General features: G+C 38.5%; 1 protein-coding gene across 1 annotated transcript in view; it reads right to left on the reverse strand.

Moving 5' to 3' along the window:
- Nucleotides 1-4,631: 4,631 nt before the first annotated feature.
- Smim3 (small integral membrane protein 3) overlaps nt 4,632-26,033 on the reverse strand; it is a 116,990-nt gene continuing 95,588 nt past the window's right edge. Inside the window, exon 3 of the transcript XR_006633184.1 lies at nt 4,632-5,070. The gene's annotated coding sequence lies outside the window, so the exon portion shown is untranslated. The remainder of the gene's footprint in view (nt 5,071-26,033) is intronic.

A 26,033-nucleotide genomic window follows, 5' to 3' on the forward strand; every position in this document is an offset into this window, starting at 1 on the left:
GGTGGAAACAAACTACCCTCCAATTGGACTGGAGGCCTGCTACATGGGAGGGAATACATCCCTGATACTGAAAACTTAAAACAGGGGTAGTCATGAGTCTAGGGATATAACTTCTGCTGATGTCTGGATAAATGTATATACTATGCTTATCAAACTGCCTAGTAAGCACTTCTCTTAATATTTATACCCTTATATTAACGCTACTCTCACTTTGGGTAGAGAATCTTCTCTTTTCAGATGGCAGTGACCTTGGGACGACTCAAAAGGTATCATAGTGCTGGAAAGAAGTGACTGGAATACTGAGTAACATCTCAATCACACCTTCCAAGGCTCAGGGTCTAATGCAGAAGAGGTGGCAGAAAGAATGTAAGAGCCAAAGGAAGGGTAGGACTCCTTACAACATGCTCCCTCCAGTCATAAAATGGCCTGGATATCCATGACTTCATAGTACCTGACACTACCTAAATAAGACCATCATAAGATGAGGAAAAGATCATGACATCAAAATAAAAGAGAGACTGATTGAGATGGGGAGAGGATATGATGGAGAATGGAATTTCAAAGGGGAAAGTGGGGAAAGGGAGGGTATTACCATGGGATATTTTTATAATTATGGACTGTTAATAAAAATTGAGAAAAAAAAGAGGAATGAATGCATTACTGATACATGGAACAACTTGGATGGATCTACAGAATAGAAAAAGACAGCCTCAAAAAGGGAGATGCTATCTGAATCTACTTACAAATGATAAATTATAGATAGAGAAAAGGTAAGTGATTTTCAGTAATGAGAGAAAGGAAGATGAAGTATGAGTTTAAAGAAATAATATCGGTGTAGCAAGTATGACACCCATCTATACGTATGCAAAGACATAAAAACAAGCAAATGCATGCAGGATCTGTGGAGACTCCATTCTGCCAATCAATTGCTGGTATAGGATATCACCATTGCAAGTAGTTGGGAAATGTATATAACTTCCTTACATTGCTTTTTGCAAATTTCTATGTTTTATAATTGTTTCAAAATCATGTTAAATAATATGTTTAAAGCAGATTGAAAAGATAAAACACCTGATTGTTAAATGTCTAAGTTTTGCTAAGTGCATTTTGTTTTTTCATTATTTCGTGTAATTATTGAATACCTTCTGCATACTAAGCACTGCGCTTTGGAATGCAAAAGTAAACTAGTAGTTACTGCTTTTTTGATATTATGATCTAGCTTTATATTATGGTCTAGCTCAGAAAGGTTACATTAGTCGGATTTAACTCTGTGGTCCCTACTTTGAGAAGGTCAATATCACTAAAACTCTTTTGTTTGTCTGGTTTTTAAGTTTTTTTTAACATATATAATAATTATACATAATAAAGAGCTTCATTATGGTATTTTCACACATTTATACAATGTATTTTGATAATATTTGTCCCAAATTACCCTCTTATCCCCTCCCACTGATCTCTTTCCTCTGCCCAAGTAGTCCTCCTCCTACTTTCATTCCCTCCATTTCTTTCTTTTGGTAACCCACTGAGTGTAATTAGAGTTACTTACAGGAGCATGGATGAGTAGTTATTTATAGGAGTATAGGCAAGTTTTAAGAGTCAACATCACTGAAGAAAATGGCTCTCCCTACCCTCTACTAAATGGTAACTGTCTATAAATCCTTAGGAAGTGGCAAGACTTATGAGCTCAGTCTCCTGAAGGTATTCACAGCTGCTGAAAGTTCAAAATGGCAATGGCCATGTCATGTCAGACATGTCATGACAACATTTCACATAATTCTATCCCTTCTTCCAATTATACATCTCTCCACCACAAATTCCATGACAATCCCTGAGCCTTGAGCATGCCATAGATGTTCCACTTAAAACAAAGTACTCAATGGTAATAGTCACTTATTCTCAGTACTTTAATCAGTTATGAATTTTTGCAATAACCGCCACCCACTGCAAAAAAAAAAAAAGATGCTTCTCTCACCAGCATTGACAATAGCACTAATCTATAGACATAAGCATAAATATTTAGAAGGCAATTTGGCAAGCATACCATGTTCATTTACCCAAATGTAACAGCAGTAGCTTCTCCAGTGGTCCTATAATTTCTTTAGTCACAGGCTTTTGGCCAGATTTACTGCACCAGATTTAAATTCCTTCTTATGGAGCAGACTTCATATCTAACCTCAGAGCAGTTGGTTACCCCCATAATGGTCATGCTACTATTACACCAGTTGGCCTATCTTGCCTGGCAAATCTTATAATAGCACATGGGGTACACATCTAGGTAAGACTGTTGATGACTTTTCACCCCCAGGAGCTTGTATATCACCTTCTGGCACTAAGAAAGCTAGCCAAAGGGCTGTGGAGATTGCTCAGTGGTTAAAGTTCTTGCCTGCAAAGTCTAATGACCTGGATTTGGTTCCCTAGTACCCATGTAAAGTCAGAAGCAAAAAGTGGCAGATGCATCTGGAATTTATTTACAGTGGCAAGAGGCTGTGGCTTGCCCATTTATATCCTCTCTCTCCCTCTCTCTCAATCTCTCTCTCTCTCTTCTTGCAAATACAAAAAAAAAAAACACATTATCTGGGATTTGGGCAAAGATGGATGTCAGAATATATATTTAGACTGTTTGTGGAAAAGGTGGTCCAGTACCTACCAAAATAAAGGGCTGGGCGTCTTCCAGAAGGGCATTTCAAGAAACAGTCTGTGACCTGCTCTAACAACCCTACCATTACTCAAAATATTTATAAACACTTCTTATTAAAGTCACTTTTAGTTGGGGCTGGAGAGATGGCTCAGCGGTAAACGCTTGCCATATAACTGTGAGTACCTGAGTACAAATCTCGGGGTGCATGCAGAAAGCAGGAAGTGTGGTGTAAGGCTGCTGTGGTCCCAGTGCACCTACAGTGGAAAGGAGACCCTCACATATTTCAAGGGCTGATAGAAAGTAGTCCTCTGATCTCCACATGTACACACCTGGACTCATACACATGAGCACACATGCCATGTGCACAGTAAATTTAGTAAAAGAAAAATCACCTTTAGTCTCTGACCTAGACTTATGAATCTCCTTAGTGGTACAAAATTTCTATCATTTATGGAGGGATTTAATCTGGAGAGGACAAAAGCATTCAGAGTTAGATCTAGTAAATAAGATAAATGATGTTTCCAATAAGTAGTATTTTGATCGGCTCTAGTCTCCTTATTGTAAAAGGACCAAGTTTCTTGTGTGGCTCATAAGCTAACTTGAAATGATTTGAGTAAGAAAAAGTGCAAAACACTTTAGGATTTTGGAGCTTTCTTACTAACAACTTCCATAAATATAAATAATGTCAAGCTATTTTAAATAATGGAAACATCATTTTTAAAAGATTATTTTTTCTAAAATGGATGTAAAGCTATAACATTTTTGTTATGTGAATTTAGAAACAAAAGTTCAAAATACTGGGCTGGAGAGATGGCTTAGTGGTTAAACGCTTGCCTGTGAAGCCTAAGGACCCTGGTTCGAGGCTCAAGTTCCCAGGACCCACGTTAGCCAGATGCACAAGGGGGCGCACATGTCTGGAGCTCATTTGCAATGGCTGGAGGCCCTGGCACGTCCATTCTCCCTCTCTCTCTCTCTCTCTCTCCCTCCCTCTTTCTCTCTGTCTGTTGTTCTCAAATAAATAAATAAATAAATATTTTTAAAGTTCAAAATACACACACACACACACACACACACACACACACACTTTATTTGATTCAAAATAGCTTGTCAAAGGCAAATCCCTAGAAATTTGGCCACCCACATAGTCACACCAAATAAGTTATTTCCTTTTTATGCAATATGTGAAAGGAGAAATAACAACTCACTCTGTCACCTTGATCTCCCATTTGTAGGTTATATCAATATATGAATGCCTGAGAAGAAATGAAGGCAAATTCATGGGAAGGAAGGCAGCCAGCAGATGTGATCAAGCTCATTTAACTGGGAGTCAGTCAGTATCTCCAGGCAAAGACTGTTTCAAACTCTACCAATAATTCCCACAGCAGACAAACATGGGTGGGTTTTAATTGTGACACTTCTTTGGCTTATTTAAAGCCATGTAACCTTATACTTATATCTCTTTTAGTCCTAAACAATATACTAATAAGTATCTAAGACATGTATAACCACCTAGTCCAGCCTCTGTAGGTGGGGGCTTAAGCCCATGAGGCTATTGTTCACTATGAACCCCAAATATATAAAATACACACTACAAGTGTTCAAGAAATACTTGTGGTAAGAATGTTTGCTTTCACTTACCTGTTATTTATCACCAATTAATCATCTGTTAAATGAGAATACTAGTTTAAGCTTAGAGTTTCCAATCATAGGAATAGATTGACAGAACCTCATCTTCTTTTTGCATTCTAATCCTTTCCATTTGAAGAAATCCCTCCCAAACTATACAAAGAACAGAAGATTGTCTTTTCCTTTCTACATCTAATTGCCACTACCATCACCAGCTGGCACATTGCTTCCATAAACTAATGATCTTTCAGAAATGAAAGCAAAGTGAGCAGACACTACAGGTTGCCTACCTAATATAGTATCTACTTCCTATTTTATTAACAGAACTCAACTTTTTTTTAATTCTATAAAAGGTTAAATGCTAGATTCTCACCCACTCTGGACCCTCACTCTCCTTTCCCTGGAGGTCCTCTGTGGGGTTCTTGGTACTCACTGTGGGGTCATGAAGACCTATGTGAGGTACTGTGCCTCAGGATAATAATCCTACCTACTCTGTGGCTCTTACAATTTTTCTACTCTCTCTTATGCAATGTTCCCTGAGCCATGGTGAGTGTTAGCAGTCTAATTAAGTGTTGAGCTTTCTTTGGGTTTATGCTTTGGTGGGTTTTGATTGGCCCTGTTGTTTGCTGTCATATTCCTGGTGTTGGTTGTCAAGCTAGCAGTGAGAGCCTTATTAGTGTTTCTGCTTCCCCTGCAGTGTCTTCTTGAGTCCAAGTGATGTGTTAGATATGACACATCCTGTGGTGGGCAGACACCATCTTTTCTGGTGTTGATGGATCTTGGATCTCCTCAGTATTCTCTGCCATCTGTAAAATAGAACAGATTCTCTGAGATCAGCTTGTATTAAAGGGAATATGCATAGTTACTTGTATGCTTACTCTTTTCTCACATTTTTCTCTGGAGTCTCTAAGTTTCCTGCCCATGGAATACCCAGTACCAGATATAAGAACTCAATTTTTTAGTCTTCATTTTTAATTGTAAACTTTACTGCATAAAAAAATTTATGTTGGTCATATTCCCCTTGAGTTATCTTCTTATATCCCCCATTCCACTGAGCACCCTCCACAGTGGGGTTATTGATATTCTTCTATAACATCTGCCAGGACCCAGGAGAAAACAGATGAAATGGCGATTTAAACATGAGTGCTACTCTCACTGCTAGCCTGGCAACCAGCTCTAGAGAGATGGTGACAGAGCTCAATTTTATTAGGACTGAAATATGTCATAAAAAGAAAGGATTCTTAGCCCCACTCGATCCTATAGTTAATGATGCAGTTCTAGCCTAAAAAAAATTAATGAAGATAGGAACATCCCCTGAGAGACAAAAAGAATTCTACACTATCTAGGAAAATTGAGCACCATGCTGAGATGGAGGGAAGAAAACCATCCTGCACCCTCAAAAGACCAACAAGGAAAGACTAAGAGAAAATCTGCAAGCCAGGACTCCAGGAAACAGGAATGGTACACAACAATTTTCATGAGTCAACTCCTCTATGAATAAAAACATAAGGGAGAGACAAGGAAAAAATATGAAGCCAAGCAGATCCTCAACTAACATAGCCTAAAGAAGTCTTCACACTATCTTTCAATAGGTCATTTGGTAATAAGATTGTATGTTGGAATATGTAATGTGTAAGAATTATTTAGGTAGTGCTGGAGAGATGGCTCAGAAGTTAAGGCACTTCCCTGAAATACCTAAGGACTCAGGTTCAATTCCTCAGTACCTATCTAAAACAGATGCACAAGATGGCACATTCATCTGGAGTTTGTCTGAAGTGGCTAGAGGCCCTTCCATGATTATAATGCCTCTTTCTCTGTCTAGCTCTCTCTTTCTCTCACTTGTTCAGTCTTGCTTTTCCTCTTGCTGTCTCTCTCTCTTTCCTAAATAAAAAAAAAAAAGACTTTAAAAAATATACTTTCAACACATAATGGCAGAGTAAACATTCCCATTGCAAGAAGAAGGCATATAAAAGAAAGACCGAACAATGCAAGATAGAAAACCAGTAGGGCAAACATCAAATCCTGGAATTCCGTGTCCAGCATCTTGGACCCATAATGAAATCTATGATCTCCAATTTTTGCCCTTCTAACCTTAAATGCTACTTTCCAGGCAGGTAAACCCAAACCACAGTGAGAAGCTTTACTTGACGGCCATCTCATAGTCTTGCCCCCTAGCTTCATCTTCATGGCCCCATGCCATGGCCTCACAGAGCCTCCACAACCTTGCCTTACATCACACAGTAACCATCTCCAGAACAATGTTGCAAGCCCAGGGACTTTCTCTTTCCCACATTTATCATACTTCCCAAACCAGTATCTGATGAGACACCAAATTTATTAATGCAGCATTTAATAAAGCCAAATTTGAGGCAAAGAAAGTTCCTTCAGCATTCTTCCTTCAGTCCCCTCCTTTCAAAAAAGTCAGAACTCCTTCTGTTGTCCCAACACAGGCAGCTATCCCACACTCAATATTGGTAATCTCTTAGACAATCGAAGCTGAAGCCACAGTCTCTGGTCTAGCACCCAAGATCTTCAATTTACTTTCATTTCTTCCCCTCCAAACTTTATATCTTTCAAATCCTTTTTCTCTGTACTTTTCCTCTGCCAAACACAACAGTTTATTACTAATAAATTAAACTTTACTCAAGTTCTCAGAACACAGCCATAATATCACATTAACTGCCTCTAGTCCAGTCCCAAAGTCCTCTTTCCCTTCGGAAACCTCCTAAGTCAAGCCTCCAAAGTGTACACTGTCCTTGCATTTAGGTCTTTCACACTCTCACCAGAATGATCCATAAAGCTTTGCTTGCAGCACTACAGGTTCAAATTCCAAATTCTTCCATATTCCTCCCACAAATCAGTTCTAAAATAAGCCATATTGTCAGGTTCATTGTAGCAACAACCTTGTTTCTCAGTACCAATTTTCTCTAGACATTATCTTCTCATTACTGGGACAAAATATCTCACCAAAAGCAGCTTATGTAATGAAAAGTTCATTTTGACTTAAAATCTCAAAGGGAAGTTTTATCATGGCATGGCAGAGCAGATGCTGGACATCACATCTTGCCACAGCAGCTGGGAGACAGCTTCAGGATAGAGTTAGCTCTAGCAGGGGAAGAGGGCTGTACTATTGTTGCAGTCCAGTTTGCATTGCTGGTAGAAATCACCCAACCAAGAGCAGCTTCTGGGAAAAAAGAGTTTTATTTTGGCTTACAGGCTCAAGGGGAAGCTTCACGATGGCAGGGGAAAATGATGGCATGAGCAGAGGGTGGACATCACTCCCTGGCCAACATAAGATGGACCATAGCAACAGGAGGGTGTGCCAAACACTGGCATGGGGAAACTGGCTATAAAGCCCATAAGCCCGCCCCCAACAATACACTCCCTCCAGGAGGCATTAATTCCCAAATATCCATCAGCTGGGAACCTAGCATTCAGAACACCTAAGTTTATGGGGGACACCTGAATCAAACCACCACATTCCGCCCCTGGCCCCCATAAACTGATATCCATACATGATGTAAAATATAATGCATTCAGTCTGACTTTAAAAGTCCCCATAGTTTTTATCAATCCAAAAGATGTTCATACATCCCTATAGTCCAAGATCTTTTAACTGAGCCATAATACAAAAAAAATAACCTCAAAAAAAAAAAAACATAATGGCACAGAATAAATATTCACACTGCAAAAGATGGCATTGGGCATAGCAAAGAAACATTCAACCAATACAAGATTTAAAACAACCAGGGCAAATATCAAACTGTAGCTTCAAGTCCAACAACTCTAGCCAGTGATAAATCTCCAAGTCCGATAATTCTAACCAGCAACAAGTCTCTGGCATTTCAATTCTTCCCCTCCAGCTAGGCTACTCACAGTCCTGGGAAACTTCATCAAGGCCAGCAGCTCCTTGACAGCCATCTCATGGTCCCAGCATCTCCACTGGGTCTCCACTGCAAGCCACAGTTCATCCTCATGGCCCCATGCGGTCTCTATGCAGGCAACCAGCAAACCTGCTTCATACTGCCCATGGCCATTTACAAACCCAAGACCGTGTTGCAAACTCAATGACCCTCTTTCCAGCATTTCTTATACTCCACGATACCAGGTAGGGTACCAATTTGTTAATCCAGGGGGGAATAAAGCAGACCTTGAAGAACAGGACACTTCTTGAGCACTCAGACCCCTTCAAAAGAGTCTACATTCTTCCTGTTACCCCAGCGCAGGTCAGCTAGCCCAGTCTCAAAGGTTGTAATCTCTCAGTTGCAGCTGAACGGGCAACAGTTCACCCAAAGATTTTTCTTTCTGTGCCATATAGCTCTGCACACACCAGTTCATTTCTACGCAAAGCAACCCTGCACAACTTCTCAGGACATGGGCACAAGAGCAAGCTTCTCAAACAAACTGCTAGCCCCATCCAAGCACAGCTCTTTCTCACCCTCATAAGCCAAACCTCACAGTCCATAGTTGTTACTGCATTCAGGTCTTGCAGCTCAGACCAGAACAGTCCATCAAGCTGTACTTACAGCGCTGCAAGGTATCTCTAAGGCCAAGGTTTCAACTACTTCCACATTCCTCTTGAAAACCAGCTCCAAAAGGAGCCACAGTCAGGTGTCTAGCAGCAACCCCATTCCTCGGTACCACTGTACTGTTGCAGTCCGGTTCGTATTGCTGGTAGAAATCACCCAACCAAGAGCAGCTTCTGGGAAAAAGAGTTTTATTTTGGCTTACAGGCTCAAGGGGAAGCTCCACAATGGCAGGGGAAAATAATGGCATGAGCAGAGGGTGGACATCACCCCCTGGCCAACATAAGGTGGACCATAGCAACAGGAGAGTGTGCCAAACACTGGCATGGGGAAACTGGCTATAAAGCCCATAAGCCCGCCCCCAACAATACACTCCCTCCAGGAGGCATTAATTCCCAAATATTCATCAGCTGGGAACCTAGCATTCAGAACACCTAAGTTTATGGGGGACACCTGAATCAAACCACCACAACTATAACACACCAAAGCCTGCCCCAAAACAACATACCTCCTCCAGCAATGCTCAATAGCAAAACACATACATAAGCTTATAGGGGACAATATCTCATTGAAACCACCATAGTTACTGATTGGTATGTATCTGTATGCTACAGGGAAGGGGATTAACAATTAACAAAAATCCCCACTATGCTGTTTTCTGGGGAAGCTAAGTTAGCACTACATATCAGGTATAATGAAAGGCATGCAGTTAAGTTATAAGAGGTACTGTCTTGTTTGTGCATAATTTTTCAATGTATATGTAAATTTAAAATGATCCACATTTATATGAGCTTGCGTTTCTCTTCATTAATCAAAAAATAGTATTATTCATGAATATTTATCTTTCTATCTTTGAGATTCTGCCCTCAATGCTCATCTTCTCTCTCATCCACAGTGCCAGCCATGAGGTGATGTGGTAACTGGCCCTAGGAAGCCAATGAGCACTCAAAAATGTGGTGACCAACAAGCACAATTTTCTTTGTGCTTTATAAAGATACATGCCTGTGAACCACATTGCGCCCAATGTCAGAATTTGGAAAGGAATAAATATGGCCAACTGATGGGTTAATGAAAGAATGCCATGAAATTAGCTGGGAAAATTAACTGTGAAAGATCTTCTGTTCAAAGAAAGGCATTTCTTTAAAGCAACAGAAGAGCCAAGCTTATTTACACTTAACATTTCAGTGGTTAGAAGGTTAAGGTTTTGGTGCAAAAAATGTTGGTATTCATCTAGAAGTAATGAACTGACTATGTTTTCATGAACTTTACTCTCCCACTAGTATTTTAGGAGGCCCATTATAATGTCAAGCCCTGATCGTTTTTCCTGAAAGGAGGAGAAAGGCATAAGAATTAACACTATAAAATGACACTGTGACACAGAGAGACAGCATACCCCTCAGGGAAGAATCTGTTCAGTCGCCCTTGTTATGGCTTCTAGTTCTGGACTTGAGCCCCTAGCAGTAAGATCTCTACTACAGGGAGCATGTCACTGGGGGCAGAGCTTAAAGTACAGCTCTAAGGTGTGTTGGAGGGCAGAACTTGAGTCCAGCCCTAAGGTGTATGGAAAGTAGTTAGAGCTCTGGTTGCTTGTGGTTTTTTGTTTTTTTACTTTCTAGCTTTTGGATGGTGTCTCACTCCTTGGATCTATGGAAGTGAGTCAACTTCTTCCACCATTGATGGTGTTCTCCTGGAATGTATATACATGAAATAAATTCCTTTCCTCCTATAAGCTGCTTCTGGTTGGATGTTGGTCCCAGAAACAAAGAAATGATTACAATACTAAACCAGGAGTGAGATCATTGCTGCAATGAATCCTACCATGTGAATTGAATTTTAGTCTTTTATAACTTGTGTGTTGGAAGAATGTGAAAGGCCTTGGTACTTAGGAATGAAGAAGCTTCACGATGCAATTAAACAAATTTTATGAACTATTCTTGGGAGAGTTTGAAAATACTAAATGCAGAGAGAATTGTCATCTATGAAGGCTTGGCTTATTAACTTCCAAAGGGGAAAAAGAGATGGCAGAGAACTTTGTTGGTACTGAAGTACAGACATAAAATCTTGCTACATTCTTCTGCCCATGCCCATAGAGTTTAATCATGGTTGAATTTTAAAATAATAGATTAGTTGACAAAGGTATAAAACTGAAAGATGTACAATTTATCAAAGGGAAAATCCAAGCAATGTTAAAGTTTCTGGCACAGAGACTGAGTTTAGGTTACTAAAGTTGGAATTGTAATCTGATTACCACCATTTAAGGATGTGCCAACTGTTTTGCATTAATACAATAGAAAAATAATGCCTGAGGGTGAAATCTACCTAGAAAAGGATCAATGAGTAGGAATGCAATTTTTTTTTTTTAAAGGAGATGACTTAAAAGAAGAATTCTGAAGAAGTATGCTCCTCTTCAAGGGTAAGGTATATCCCCTCCCCGCACCCTGGATTAACAAATTTGGCTTGCTCCACACCTGGTATAAGTTTTTAAAGCATGAAAAATGAAGGGGAGAGGGTCATGAAGTGTGTATGGTTTAAAGAGCCACTGCTGTAATGCAGCATACGAAACATGGTGATGTCCATATATAAGACCAATGATGCCATTGTCTGAAGTTGAATCAGGACCCTCTGCCAAGATGTGGCATATGAAACAGCATTGTTGGAATCCCTGTATTAGAAGCCAAATAAAGCCTCTATATGGACCTGGGAATATGGACTATGGTTTGCGGTGGAGACTTGAAGATGTTTTGGATATACAAGGACTGTGCAAAAGCTACCATAGAGTATTGTTGGCTTGAGATGAAAGTTTTCCCTGACTACTTAGCCCAGCTGAAGGGGCAGAATAGGAAATCCAGAGACTGTCATCACTGGTTATGGATGCCAGACTTGAACTACAGATGTTTGATGTTTGCCTACTGGTTTTTTACTAGTATTGGTCCAGACTCTCCTTGTTATGCCTTATTGCAATGGAAATGTTTGCTACATGCTATTATGTGTTGGAAATATGTAACTTGTTTTGATTTTATAGGACTTACAGTTAAATGACATTCTTGAATCTCAGATGTGACTTGGGACTTTGGAACAGTCTTCATATTGGTAAAGCTTATAGAAACTTTGAAATTGGACTGAGTGCAATTTGTGCTGTGAGATGATAATGAGTCACTGGGGACCAGGGCAGAATATGGTAATTTGAATGTGTGGCCCCATAAACTCAGGCACTTTTGATTAAGCTTCTTACTTGAGTCCTAACAGGCAATTTCTGCTACAGGGGGTGTGTTACCAGGGGCAGATTTTGCAGTCCAGCACTAATGTGTGTTTGGGGGATGGATCCAACCCTAATGTGTGTGGAAGGCAGCTAGAGCTCTGGCTGTTCATGTTTTTTTTTTACTTGCTGGTGTCGGTGTTTGCTGGTGTCTCTGTTTGTTGGCTGTTTGATAATGTCTCTCTGCTTGAATCTATGGAAATGAACCAGCTTCTTCAACCATTGGTGGTGTTCCACTGAAATGTGTAAGTCTAAAATAAACCTCTTTCCTCCTCTAAGCTGTTTCTGGTTGCATGTTTGTCCTGTCAATGAGGATCCAACTGGAACACAGAGAATAGGCCAGGCTTTCCCCAAGGATGCCAGGGTAAACACAAGCCTGGGCTCCTGATGCCAAAGATGTGGTCAGCAAAGAGTCACGGGGTTTTTCAGTATGTTTGAGCAAGTTTCCCATTTAAAGACCACTGATCTTATTTTTGGTCAACTTGACAATAGGCCATCATTCTGCTCTTCTGCTGAAAACATAATGTAAACTCCCATGTCCAGGTCCCCTTGGTTCCTAGCTGCCTTGCTGCCAAAACTTCAGTTTAGCTAGAGGCTTTTGAACTTGAGGCTAACCTTGCCTTCCATATGGTTCCTCGTTCTGCCAAAGAAATCTCCACTGTACCAAATACTGTACCAAATTTGGGAATGATATGAACCTGGAGGAACTCTGACAGAGCCATTAATTAATAGGCTGGGAGGAAAGCTTGAGGCTAACAGGAATTTGTATATGACCTTTTACCTAGGAAGGATCAGAGAACAAAGTATAAATTGAGCAGCCTAAGCCCAACAACAGATTTCTGGCTTTATAATGGCAACTGGTAGTCAGTCATTATACAGTCCCTTGGAAATATGACTAAAGAAACTGCCCAGGCTCCACAAGACTGCATTCAAGACATGTCATCTCCAGAAAGAACTCTGGAGATACCTGGAGGAGGAACCTTAACACATATAAGAAAATGAACTCAATGGTAAAGCAGTTTTAAAGTTTCAAAGAAATGTTATAAGAAACATGGTGCTAGCATATACTTATAATGTCTATGGGGCAGGGCAGGAGGAACACAAGTTTGAGGTTAGCCTGGGTTACACAGCAAGACATTGTCTCAAAAAAATACAAAAAAAAAAATAGAAATTGTAGAAGCATTAGGGAGAAAGCAGATTGAAATAGGGAACAATGAATTAACATTTGAGTACATGTTCTGTGCCAAGTGTCCATTATACATCAGTTCAGATTGTCATCAACATAGTTGCAGAAGTTACCCTATCTAAAGGGAAGATGCAATCCTGGCCTCATGGGATAAAACCAGGGAAATGATGGGCATGTCCTTTAAGTTTAACCAAGACAGAAATATCACTTCTCTTTTTCCCTTTGGGTATCTGTTGGTGAAAGTGAGAGGTCTAGTGCTCTTCCCTTCATAGAACTCGGTTGACTGCTCTGGTCAGGTCCCCGTTCTTTATTCCTTAAGACCTTTATTTTTTCACATGTATGGTTTTACTTTATTTTGGAGTGTATTTAGTGAGCATTTATGCATGTGTGTGCATGTTGGTATGTTTGCAGATGCTGAGATTACCATTCCTAACATTTTTGTGTGGGTTTAGAGAAGAAAACTGAGGTTCCCATGTTTGAATGGCAAGCACTTTATCCATTGAGGTATCTCCCCAGCCCCACACCTATAAGTTTTTAGCTCCTTATGCCCCACTAGCATTTCCCTCTGTCTTCATAGTAACTTTTTTATTTGTTCCTGTAAGTTTGTTCTTTATTTTTCTTATAAAACCTTTTACATATTCTGCACATTTTGTCCTTCTAGATTTTACCATTTTTCACCAGGGCTTTGTCACAGTCAGCTTCAACATTGCTGGGATGAACTTCCAAACCAGGCACAACTTGTAGGAGGAATGGGGGAAGTTCTATTATGGCAGAAGAAGCTGGCCCCTCGTCACAGGTCCACAGACAGAGAGAGAAGCAACCACCACCAGCACAAGCACAGCATTCCAGGAACCCAGGCAGAGCTAAAGCACTTTGCATATCTTTTAGAATGGAATTCCAGATCTGTCCCCAGAAACACCTCCTCCCACCAGGCAGCTGGATATCCAAGTTACAGCTTGAATAAAACTCCTGAATCCATTGGGGTATATCCATTCAAACTACCACAAGCTTTTTTCTTTTATTGTTAGTGATCTTAATGTCCTGGCTATCAGTTCCTGTTATCATTAGAAATTTTATTTATAATATATTAACATTCTAACCTTTCTAATAATATTGCCCAGATATAATAAAAAACAACTATTTTCTATAGAGAATACTTTTGAATTTTTACTTAATAAATCCTTCCCTAGTTTAATAACATAAACATGGTATTTTTCTGGTTCAGTGTGCAGTTTTGGCTTTCACATTTAGAACTGTAACTTATCTGGAATACACTTTACAGATAGTATGATGAACTCAATCTTATTTTTCTCCACATGGTGGCCCAGGTTTTCTAACAGCATCTTCTACAATCTTTCCTTTCTTAAGTTATTTACTTATGATGCCACCTTACTATTGCATTCATTTCTAATCAACATATTAGACTTTTATTGACTCTGTTCTGTTTCATTGATATATTTGACTGCCCATATAACACTATTTTTATTTATATAACTTTGTAGTGTGTCTTAATATCCTCTGGGGACAAGAAACCCTATTCTTCTTTTTCAATATTGGCTTGCTGTATTGAAAAAACAAACAAACAAACTAGAAGTCTGGCATAGAACATTGTGCTTAGAAGTAATATTTCACTATACACTTAAATTTTACCAGAAAGATAGATTTCGTGTGTTTATCACAATTCAAAATGTTCATTGCTAGACACTTGTAATTCCAGCTTTTTGGGAAGCTGAGGCAGAATGATCACTTGAGTTCACAAACTTGAGACCAACCTAGGAAACATAACAAGACACTGGCTCACAACTAGATCATAGATGGATAGATAGGTATTTACTATACTAGATATATAGATAAGCTTTTTAAATTATTAGTTTACTATTTGTGAACTTTCATTTTTCTATACAAATTTTAAAGCAAAGACATTAAGTTCAGTAAACATCCAACTGGAAGTTTTTACGAAATTAAAGTTATAGATTAATTTAAGAAAATTACCACTGCTATTACATCTTGTCCAAGAGCATTGGACATCTCTCCATGTCTTCAGATCATGTACTATGCCCATTGCTTACATCTTGAACATAGTACAAGAACATGAGTCACATGTTCATTCTTGGACAAGTTATATTCAGTATGAAATCTGTCTCACAGGATTTTCCATTTGTCTAGGATTTTTCCTTGGCCCATTAATATCATGTGCTGCCCAGAAACAGCAACTATAAGCAAAATAACTGCCGCAGCTGCCCATTCACCTTTCTCAGCAAGGTCACTTACTATCTTGATCTGTCTTCCATCTGCCTCAAGTTCCTATTGTGTGGCAGCCTGCACATTCCCAAAACTTGGCCACCTAGCACCCAAGCATCTAAGATCTAACACCCCTGCTTATTCACAGCCAGTTGTTTACCTTCTCAGTTTAGCTGCACCCTCTGTCCCTGTTTTGAGGCAGCACCTGCAGGGAGGCCGATGTCAATCCATTCCAGGAATGAGTTTCTGAGTAGCTGTTGTTAGAAGGATGTGCAACCCAACAGTTATGACTCACTCCATGGAAGTGAACAGTCACTCAGCCAACTCAGGAAGAAGTGATGCCCATGGTGTCTGGAAGCCAACATGGTGATCTCGATCATTACTTGAAATCTATCATTGGATGGTTTCCAGTCGCCCAGTGCTTCCTTAAATCATCCAGCCTCACCCGCAGAGGTTCACTCCTGTGTGCCTCAGTTTCTTCTAGTCAGGAATGCCAGTGAGTGTAATATTCAGTCTCCAATTACAACCACCTATAAGGCAGAAATGCTAGCACAGTAGTCTGGGTGCCAATCCCAAGCATACATAGTTCTCATCTTCTGGGATACATGGAGAAAAGGGAAGGGGAAGGGCCCAACACCTGGGGCACATTTTTAGGCACAGTAAATGCCATCTGGGCTTTAAAGTGCAGCTAGTGCTGAGAAAGCTCACATCTGGAAGAAGGGAATGCCTACATATGCACTGGGAATCATGGTTATTACTGTAGACCCATAAATTGAGCTTAGATTTTATTTCTACTCTATTTCCTGGCTTATCTGGGTTAGAAATCAACTATTTCCTGAAAGCTGAATAGAACTTACCTGTCAAGCCATGTGAGCCTGGAATCCAAGGGAGAGGAATTTGTTTAATACCATTTCTATACATTTAACATTAATGGGTTTGCCTTGTTCTTTTTTTTTTTTTTTTTTTTTTTTAGGTAAAGCCTTGCTCTAGCCCAGGCTAACCTGGAATTCACTATGTAGTCTCTGGGCTGCCTCGAACTCCCTGCAATCCTCCTACCCCTGCCTCCCAAGTGCTGGGATTAAAAGCGTGTGCCACCACGCCCAGCTCAGGTTCTGCCTTCTTTTTGTCTAGCAAGTCGGTTATATAAATCAAGAGATATCCAATTGTGCAGTTTTTGAAATGTGCATAAGTTCCAAAGTTGCTTATTTCAAATTTGTCCTGGAGAGCTGCAGAATGATGCCACCTAGTGGTAACTGTCCAAATAACTGGCACAAATATACATGAACTTGATTCTGAAAGCTGTGCCTGGCAGAAATTCCCAGGTCACTGGCAGCAATTCCAAATTACCCACTTAGCTTGTGTCCATTTTGTCTCGTGATGCAGGTTTGGGCCAAAGGAATTCCGATGCCTTTAAGACTTCTTCAGAGGAATGCTGCTCCTGTACCCTAGTCCAGCCTCATAATCCCATCACAGTCCTCCCAAGAAATGATAAGAATCTCATGCCACCACCCTTAGAGGAAGAGAGTAGGTATAGCATCACTCCCAGCATATCAAATCCATGTTCCCCTGGGATACAACAACACTCGTTATTAAAGTCACAAAATTTTCATTTTATGTCATTTAATTATACCCTCTTTTTTCCCTTTCTATTTTTGTTACATTTTCCTATCTTAGTCAAATAGCTTTTACTGTTGTCAATCAACTTTTAATTTAAACAAAAATGTTTTGAGATGTAATTCATATTCCATAAAACAATTTTAAGTGGTACAATTCAGTTGTTCATAGCATACTTATAAGCTTGTGCACTTTGCACTGCTTAATATGTGGTGTGTGATGTGAAAGAATGTGTAAGAGCTGATGCAGTGGCTATGCCATCACCTGAAGCACCACATGGGCTTGCCTGCCCAAGAAAAGGAAAACAACAGTTTTCTCCTTCCATTACTCACCTGCCTGTTGTATAGTGATGGCATCTCTTGCTGATGGTGAAGGTTGGCATTCACCAGCCCTGGTGATTCTCCAGACTCTGCTCCCACACAGGACTGGACTTACAAGCATGTCTGATCATGGTAAGCTATTTTGTGAGGGTTCTGGAGATTCAAACTGGGCCAGTTTCAGGACCCCCAAAAGCCTTCATGCTTTTGCCAGAAGCATTCTTAACTTCGAGTCATGTTTTAGCTCTGCACGGAGCATGATTGTCACCCCCACCCAAAGACACTATTCCCACAGCCTCACTTCTTGTTGATCAACCACTTCTTGATCAACCACTGATCAGTTTGTTTGAAGAACATTCCTATTCTACATATGAAATATAACTATATATAAGTATATGTAATTATATAGAGAGATCATAAAAGTCTCACATCTGTCACTGAAAATAACATTTCAAGTTTCACCCATGTTGTAAAATATACCAGTGTTGGGCTGAAGAGATGGCTTAGCAGTTATGCGCTTGCCTGTGAAGCCTAAGGACCCCGGTTCAAGGCTTGATTCCCCGCATCTGGAGTTCATTTACAGAGGCTAGATGCCCCGGCAAGCCCATTCTCTCTCTGCCTTTTCCTCTCTCTGTCTGTTGCTGTCAAATAAATAAATAAAAATGAACAAAAAACATTAAAATATACCAGTGCTGTTTCCTTTCCTTAGTGAAATAACTTGTTTGCTCAATCATTAACTAATGGTCATTTTGTATTTCCTTGTTGCACCTATTATGAGTAGTGCTGCTATAAGCACAAAGTTTTTGAATGGACATATGGTCCCATTTCTCTTGAAATATATACCTAGGCTGAATCACATGATAAATCCATGTTTAACCTTCTGAGAAACTGCACAACTTCTCCAGTCTCCATTTTGCATTCCCACCAACAAAATGTATGAGAGTTTAACTTTTTCTACTCCTTACTGGATGTGAAGTAGTAGCTCACTGTGCCTTTATATCAGTGAATTAGTCTTAATTCATAGCGATATTTAAGCATGCTTTCATATGTTTATTGGCATTTGTATATTTTCTTCAGAAAAATGTTTATTCTGATTTTCACCCATGTAATTGAGTTACTGCTTTTTGTTTTGTTATTTATATATTTGGAATACTAATTTGACAATATATTCTCTAATGTGAATTATGTTTTTAATTTCTTTCTTTGTTTTTTTTTTTGTTTTTTTTTTGTTTGTTTGTTTGTTTGTTTTTTGAGGTAGGGTTTCACTCTAGTCCAGGCTAACTTAAAATTCACTACATAGTCTCAGGGTGTGTGGCCTTGAACTCACGGTGATACTCCTACCTCTGCCTCCCTGAATGCTGGGATTAAAGGCATGCACCACCACACCCGGGTTGTTTTTAACTTCTTAATAGTGTCTTTTTTACATTTCAAAATTTTAATTAGTACTATATCATTACTCATATATAGACTAAATGCTTGTACTCAATATCACAATAACTTCAGATTTACATTTTATAAGGTGAGTACAAAGCTATGAGTTCTACTGCATTTTACATTTTCAAACAACTTAAGTTTCCCTTTTTAATAGTGTTTTTTGAAACACACACATTTTTTAAAATGTTGATGAAGTCATATGCCTCCTTCGCCACAGTAGGCCGTGCTTCAGTCTCATAAAATGTTGATGAGGGCTGGAGAGATGGCTTAGCGGTTAAGCGCTTGCCTGTGAAGCCTAAGGACCCTGGTTCGAGGCTCGGTTCCCCAGGTCCCACGTTAGCCAGATGCACAAGGGGGCGCACGTGTCTGGAGTTTGTTTGCAGTGGCTGGAGGCCCTGGCACGCCCATTCTCTCTCTCTCCCTCTATCTGTCTTTCTCTCTGTGTCTGTCACTCTCAAATAAATAAATAAATAATTTTAAAAAAATAAAATAAAATGTTGATGAAGTCATGAAGCCAAATTTGTGTATTGTTTTACTTTGTTACTTGTGTTTTAGCTGTCCAATCTAAGAGACCATAACAATCCATTAGCTGCTTTTGCTAACTCATAAATTTTAATATGCTGTGTTTTAATTTTTTTAAGAATTTAGTAACTTTCTTTTCATTTTCTCGTTTGTAAATCAGTTATTGAACAGAATGTTTAATTTCCATTTATTCTCACACTTGCTGATATTCCTTTTTATTCCTAGTCATTCCACTGTGATCAGAGAAGATATGTGCTATTACATCAGGGTTTTGTTTTTTTCTAATTTGTTGATACTTCTTTTTTAAACTAACATATGGTTTGTCCTGGAGAATGTTCTCATGCTGATGAGAATAATGTGTATTCTGTACCTTTTGGATGAAATGTCCTAAAAACATACATGAGGGCCATTTGCTCTATAGTATAGCTTAGTTCTGATATTTTTCTTTATCTGTTTTTAAGCCTACAAAATACTTTAACTCTATTCCTCTATTTCCTTTTATTTTATTTCAATCTCTCTATTCATATGAATGGAGTACTGAAGTCAACTATTGTTGCACTATAGCCTATCCTTCTAGATCTAAGAGTCTATTTTGTGTAGTTGAGTGCTTTTGGAATTAAATACATATAGACGCATTTAAAATTACTGCTTCATCTTCATGCATTGATTCATTCCTTCATGATTATAAAATGGCCCATTTGTCTCTTTTATGGGCTTTTTTTTTAATTTTAAAATTATTTTTTCTAAGTATTCTACTCCTGCCTAATTTTTCTTTGCATTTGACTTATGTATCTTTTCCTATTCCTTCACATTCATTCTATATATATCTTTACTAGTGAAGTGTTTCCCTATAGACAGTATATAATTGAGTCTAACATTTTTAAACCACTTAGACAATCTTAAAGCTTTTTGGGAGCCAGGGAGAGGTTTCAAGGTAAGGTCTCACTCTGGCTCAGGCTGACCTGGAATTCACTATGTAGTCTCAGGGTGGCCTTGAGCACTAAGCAATCCTCCTACCTCTGCCTCCCAAGTGCTGGGATTAAAGGCAGGCGTGTGCCACCACACCCAGCTTTTTAAAGCTTTGAATTAGGGGAATTAATGCATTCATTCCATGTTATCATTGACAAGTGAAAACATATGCCTGTCACTGTGTTACCTTTTTCTTGTTTTATGTATCTACTATTTGTTCCTTTTATGTTCACCTTTGTGATTTTCTGATCACAGCAGAAATTAATGAGTTGGGAACTAAGAAAAGAAGAAAATTGATGAAACGAGCTGGTTCTTTGGAAAAATAAACAAGATTGATAAACTCCTGGCCAATTTGGTCAAACAAAAGAATGACCAATCTAAAAACAACCAAATCAGGAATGAAAAGGGAGAGTTCATAACAGACAGCAATGAAATTGGAAGAATCATCAGGACATACTTCCAAAACCTCTACTCCACAAAATTGGATAATCTGGAAGAAATGGATGAATTCCTAGCCAAATACCACCTACTAAAACTAAATTCAGAGCAGATTAACCTCCTAAACAAACCTATAACCTCTATCAAGATTGAAAAGGTAATCAACCCCCGTCCCCTCCCCAAAAAAAAACAAAGTCCAGGACTGGATTGCTTATCAGCCAAATTCCACCAACCCTTTAATGAAGAATTGAAACCAATTTTTCTCAAATTGTTTCATATAATCAGACAACAGGGAATGTTCCCCACCTTCTTTCATGAAGGTAATAATACCAAAACCAGAGAAACAACAAGAAAACTATAGGCCTACATCCCTGATAATTTTATTTTTTTTTAATTTTTTATTTATTTATTTGAGAGCGACAGAGACAGAGAGAAAGACAGATAGAGGAAGAGAGAGAGAATGGGCACACCAGGGCTTCCAGCCTCTGCAAACGAACTCCAGATGCGTGCGCCCCCTTGTGCATCTGGCTAACGTGGGACCTGGGGAACTGAGCCTCGAACCGGGGTCCTTAGGCTTCACAGGCAAGCGCTTAACCGCTAAGCCATCTCTCCAGCCCCCCTGATAATTTTTTTTTAATTTTTTATTTATTTATTTGAGAGCGACAGACACAGAGAGAAAGACAGATAGAGGGAGAGAGAGAGAATGGGTGCGCCAGGGCTTCCAGCCTCTGCAAACGAACTCCAGACGCGTGCGCCCCCTTGTGCATCTGGCTAACGTGGGACCTGGGGAACCGAGCCTCGAACCGGGGTCCTTAGGCTTCACAGGCAAGCGCTTAACCGCTAAGCCATCTCTCCAGCCCCCCCCCCCTGATAATTTTAAATGCAAAGTTCTAAAACAAAAACCTCAAACCAAATTCAACAACACATCAAAAGCAGTATCCATCTTGATCAAGTAGGTTTTCTCCCAGGAATATACAGATGGTTCACCATATGGAAATCAGTCAACATTATATAACACATAAATAAGTTTAATCACAAGAACGATATGATCATTTCAATAGATGCAGAGAAGGCCTGAAACAAAATACAACATCACTTCTTGATCAAAACACTGGAGAGAACAGGCATGGAGGGTTTATATCTCAACACAATAAAGGCTATATATAAAGCATCTAAAGCCCAAATAATATTTAATGGGGAAAGAACCAAGGAGTTCCCATTGAGATTGGGAAAGTTAACATTAGATGGGTAAGAGAAAGAAGGTCACTTTATATTGATTAAAGGGAACACTCCATCAGGAGGACATTACAATTCTAAATATATATGCACTTAACTTTCCCAATCTCAATGGGAACTCCTTGGTTCTTTCCCCATTAAATATTATTTGGGCTTTAGATGCTTTATATATAGCCTTTATTGTGTTGAGATATAAACCCTCCATGCCTGTTCTCTCCAGTGTTTTGATCAAGAAGTGATGTTGTATTTTGTTTCAGGCCTTCTCTGCATCTAATGTTGGTTTAAAGTCTATCCTGTCAGATATTAGGATAGTGACACCTGCTTGTTTTCTAGGCCCATTTGCTTGAAACACTGTTTTCTAACTTCTACCATAAGATATTGTCCATATTTTGTGGAAAGGTTAGTTTCTCTCAGGAAACAAATAGAAGGATCCTGCTTTATAACCTAGTCTGCAAATCAATGTCTTTTGGTTGGGGCATTGAGGCTATTGATACTAAGAGTTTTATTGAAAGATATGAATTGATTCTTGCCATTCTTCTTGTTTTTTGGTTATTCTGTTTTTTCCTTTACTCTCTTTTATTAAGAATTATTTGAGTATGTTTTATTTTTCCAAGTTCCTTATGTGTGTGCCTTTCTTTCTTTTCAGCACAGAAGATCCTTTGAAGCATTTGTTGTAGAGGTGGTTTAGTGTTCATATATTCCCTTAGCCTGCTTTTGTTGTGGAATGTCCTTATTTTTCCACCTATTGGGAAGGATAGATTTGCAGAATAAAGTAATCTTGGTTGACAGTTGTTAACTTTCAGAACTTGTAATACATCATTCTAAGCCCTTCTGACTTTTACAGTTTGTGTTGAGTAATCTGCTGTTATCTTGATAGGCTTGCCTTTGTATGTAACTTAACTCTTAACTGCTTTCAATATATTTTCTTTGATTTGTAGTTTTTAGTTTAATTATAATATGATGGTAAGAGGTTCTTTCCTGATTTTGTCTGTTTGGCATTCTAAATGATTCCTTTATCTGTATTGGCATCACTTTCCCAACTAGGGGGAAGTTTTCTTCTATGACTTTGTTAAAAAATACCTTCTATACCTTTGAAGTGAAATTATTCTCCTTCTACTGTGCCCTGAATTCTTATGGTTGATCCCTTCATAATCTCTTTGTTGGACTGCATTATATCTGCCACCTGGTCTTCTAGTTTATTCTGCCTTGATCTATTCTACTGGTGAGATTTTCTACAGAGTTTCTATTTGACTTACTCTGTTTTTCATTTCCAATACTTCTGATTAGTATTTTTTCATTATTTCTATTTCCTTACTCATGTCTTTTATTGACCTCCTTATTTCATTAAGTTGGTTTCCCATGTTTCTTGGGATTCCTTGAAGAGTTTTTTTTCTTCTTGAATTCCTTTGATTTCTTCTTTGATTCCTTTGATTTCTTTGAGCATGGTTATAATCTTTTTTTTTAAAAAAGATCTTTGTCAGGCATTTCATCTAAAGCAGTCTCACTGGAGGTCATTTCTGATGGACTTATAATTTTTGGTGGGATTGTATTGTCTTGATTTTTGTGTTTCTTATATTATAATGTAGCAATTTTTGCATCTTGAGTTACTTTGATGCTTGGGTTTTCTAATTATTTGCAGTGTTCTTAGTCATATAAATCTGACTTTATATATCCTCAGTGTATGAGTTTAAAGTGTCAAGCTTAGCTCTTATATTCCAAGAGAAACAGCAGAAGTGACCCTAGGTATTAAGTTTGCCTGCTATTCAAGTATCATACTAGACTGGGTGGGGCAAATTACTGGCAAATTCTAAAATCCAACGGCACAATATACACATTCAGTCAAAACCAGCACCGAGTATTTATACAAGTGTGGGGATTAAAGCAAACAGATAATCTAGTAAAGCCCTAAGAGTGTGTGTTGCCCCACGCCCTTAATCCTGTCAAATAGGAGGTTGAGATTTCTGGTCGGAAATGGGTTCCAAGTCAGCCTGGGCCTGAGTCAGCCCCTACTCCCAATAATGACAGAAGAAAAAGACAAAGATCTTAAAAATCAGGAAATGTCAAAGACAATAATAGTCAACACCAAAATACAGGTTATTTGAGAATAGTAAAGCCAACCAAGAATATATCATTCAAATTTAACACATAACCTTTCCTGACATGGAAAGAGAGATTAGCACTTCCAGAACAGGTGTGCATATCTGGCTTTGTGTAAGTAGGCCCTGTTACCTTTTGGGATGGCTCCCAATCTCACCAATGCTAAGTGCCCACCTTGATGCCTCTTGGTTGAGCTGTGGACTCTGTTAGGCTGCTTGGTCACTGTATCTGGTATTCTGAATGGCTGTGCTGGATGCCATGCAGCTAGGGGTGAATAAGTTCTCCTGAGGTTCCTATGTCTTAATTATATGATCAAGATTATAGATAGATTTGGTTTATATAATATTAAACCTCCTTTCCAGAAATTTTTTCACATCTTTCTTCCAATGTCTTAAATATAAGGAAGATGTTCTCTTAATATAATCATAAATTGTTTGGCTAACCTGCAATAGGAAGATATCCTTTACCTAGTTAGATAACTATACAGACACAGTAACTGTTATCCTTCTCTGTGGATCTACTTACCTATTTTTATCTCTGTATGACTACATAGTTAACCACATATAATACATAACCATGTATATATTTTATATATAACAATGTATTTAAAATAGAATTATGATATTACATTTGTATAATCAAGTTTATGTTCTACAAGATTAAAAGTGAGTTACATGTTTAGGTAAAGCTAGCTTTGTTTTCTGACTGTATTTCTGATTACAGTTTATTGCTTGTCATTTATTTTCCATAGATGATGCTAAGTGGACTTTATCATGAAGCTTCATTTGTTAAAAAGTACATTAACATAGTAAAATCCTCTCTAAACCAGGCATGGTGGCACTGCCTTTAATCTCAGCACTTGGAAGACAGAGGTAGGGGGATCACCAAGTGTTCAAGGCCACCCTGAGACTACATAGTGAATTCCAGGTAAGCCTGAGCTAGAGTGAAACCCTACCTCAAAAAACCAAAAATAAAAAATAAAATAAAAAGAATCCTCTGTAGAACTCCAAGGAAGATACATTATTTCATTTTTTTCAAGACACCTAATAACAGAAAACACATATTTTATTTAGAAGACTCAAAATACTACTGTTTATAAAAATGGTACATGGAAATCTGATTTATTATTTCTTAATTATATAATGGGAATAATGAATCATTAGTGGACATATGAGGAATTAAGAAGTCCTTTTGTAATCAGTGTCTGATAGTACAGCCAGTTTTCCTAAAATTAGTTTGAATGCTTACCATTGCAAGACAGTCAGAATAGGGATGCAGTTCATTTAAAACATGGCCTGTGGGAATAACCAAATCAGCATATAATGCACACAAGAGGAAAGGAATAATATTAGAAAATGACCCCAAAGTATAAGTTGTTCCACAGTGATATTTTGTATTGCATATGGCCCCTCCTTTATACATTTGGAAGATTTTATTTTCAAAAACCTTGAATTTGGCTTTAGGTCTGGTTTGCTTGTTTTTTATTCTTCTATAATCAAATAATTTATTTACACTCTATGCAATATGACTTGCTCATCTTCTCATCTTATTATTACTTGCAAAATGGAATAGAACATTTTTGTGCTGCTGCCCACAGAATAGCTATGATGCTGGTTACATCAATGAAGGAAAACATTTATGAATGTTTAATATGCCAGTTGGTATTCCATATTTTACTGAATGATTCAACCTTAGTGCACAGGATAACTTTATCTATAGGATTATTTCAAGAGGAATCTCATATTAGATCCTATGTCATTCAATCTTTAACCATAAACTTACAATCTAAATCTAAATGGCCAATAATCCCATGGCTTTCATCCATGATGCTTAACCTGCTTCTCAGCTGGTCAAGAGTTAAAAATATATCTTTGAGGAGGAAAATTGCCTTACAAAAAAAATAACAATTCCATGTCATCTATCCATCTATGTT

This window comes from Jaculus jaculus, chromosome 13, assembly GCF_020740685.1.
Source record: "Jaculus jaculus isolate mJacJac1 chromosome 13, mJacJac1.mat.Y.cur, whole genome shotgun sequence".
Classification (NCBI taxonomy): Eukaryota; Metazoa; Chordata; class Mammalia; order Rodentia; family Dipodidae; genus Jaculus; species Jaculus jaculus.